Genomic DNA, 1,934 nt, shown 5'->3' on the forward strand with positions numbered 1-1,934 from the left:
ATAGCAACTATAAATAGTAATTAATTATGTTAAGTAACTAAATCAAATATAAATACAAATTAATACCCCTTTATTTAGACAAGTTTGGGGGGTGTTTGACTTGTCTTTTTGAGAGACAAAAGTCTTTTTTGAAAAAATTACAAAAAGTCAGGTTTTCTTAATTTTTCCAAAAGGTCGCTTTTCCTTCTATCTAAAATCCAAAAGTCACTTTTAAAATGTTTTTACCAAACATATTTTGTCTTTTATCTTTTCCAAAAAAAGACTTTTATCTTTCAAAAAGACAAGCCAAACACTTCCTTGTTAATTAAACATATTAAAATACCATTTCTTTCACAATGTCAACATAATCTTTTTTTTGTTTTTCTTCTCCAACCTAATTCATCGGCTACCCATCGCTACTGCACCAACCCATATCATCCCTGGTTCAGTACCAACCCTTCATCATTAAGCATCTACACTCTTCATACGATTTTCGCTTGTTGTGAGGTATGCATTTGAATCAACTTTTTCTCCAATTGTTTAACCATAGTCAACAACGATTTCTATTTTAATTTTTTAATCTTCTTTTTGTAATGGGAATTGTTTGATTCTTTATAGTATTAGGAATACAACGATTTCTATCTTCTTTTTGTAATGGAAATTTTTTAATCTTCTTTTTGATATGACAACACCCCCTTCAATTTTTTTATGTCTTGTAATTTATCCAATGCAAACTAATCCTTCAACAACCGATCACAGAGTTTAGAGCAACTTTAAAGGAGGATGATTTTCTTATTGGCCTACGTTTTAATCTAATGTTTATAAAGGATTTTAAGGGCTTTAAACACAATTTTATTAAAAAAAGGCTTTGAAGGGCTTTAAACAAAAGTTTACAATCGATCTCACAAAAATGTTTTTTATATTCTCCCTTATAGAATCATCTTTCAGAACTTGATGATAAGCTCCTCCGGTCTAGTAAACTCCCATTAAAACCCACTTTTGGTTCAAGTTGGATTTGAATTTACTCAATTCTTCGAATTCATATTATTTTTATTGTGACTCATTTGGGTTATGAATTGGATTTTTTTCTGTAACAATTTATAGAAAATATGAAGATTTAAGGAGTGCCCTAAAAATGTTTACATTCGGGAGGTGTTGGTTCGGCACGGGGTGCCGGTGGTTTCGAACCGAGATGCCCACTTCACCTCTAGGTTTTAGAGAAAGTTTCATGAGGAGTTGGATACTCAGCTGTATTTCAGTACATCATATCACCCCGAGACCGATAGACAGAGTGAGCAGACGATTTAGACACTTGAAGATATGCTCCGGGCATGTGTGTTAGATTTTGGAGGGAGTTGGAATACTTACCTTCCACTAGTCGAGTTCTCTTACAACAATAGTTATCACATCATTATTGACCGACCATGTAACATCCTGTTATTTTCTACCTTGTAAAAGTCAACATTAGTCAACAAAAGTCAATATGTCGAATAAAAGTCAAATTTAGTGAATTATTATTTTAATAAAGTTAAAATAAATAAGTTTGATACATTTAAGCACTTAATAAAGTGTTGTATAAAATAGAAGCTAAAATCACCCAAAAACCGAGAAGCCTCGCTTTTCCTTCTTCTCTTCGGACCGCAAACTAAGGGAGCCGTAAATTGAAGAGAGCCGCAAACAGTTCGCACCTGTGAACCCTTCGCAGTCGTGAACTCCCCTTGCAGCCGCAAACTGAGGATCCTATCTCCTCGGGAAGTGTTTACAGATGCAATCTCTTATGTATATATATATATATATATATATATATATATATATATATATATATATATATATGTATTTGACTGATTTTTCCTTCATTCTACACTTCCCAACCCAAAACTCAAGAATTCTCTCTCAAGTATCATTCAACCGAAAATCTCCTCTCTCCTCAAGAACATGAGAAACTTCTTCTTTTC

General features: G+C 32.8%; 1 long non-coding RNA gene across 1 annotated transcript; it reads left to right on the forward strand.

Annotated features, from left to right (window-relative positions):
- Nucleotides 1-368: 368 nt before the first annotated feature.
- LOC122194634 (uncharacterized) lies at nucleotides 369-1,528 on the forward strand. The gene is made up of 2 exons (XR_006183993.1): nucleotides 369-486; nucleotides 1,084-1,528. It is a non-coding gene; the product is annotated as an uncharacterized LOC122194634 (long non-coding RNA).
- Nucleotides 1,529-1,934: the final 406 nt, after the last annotated feature.

The sequence above is a fragment of the Lactuca sativa genome, chromosome 6 (genome assembly GCF_002870075.4).
Source record: "Lactuca sativa cultivar Salinas chromosome 6, Lsat_Salinas_v11, whole genome shotgun sequence".
In the NCBI taxonomy this organism is placed as follows: domain Eukaryota; kingdom Viridiplantae; phylum Streptophyta; class Magnoliopsida; order Asterales; family Asteraceae; genus Lactuca; species Lactuca sativa.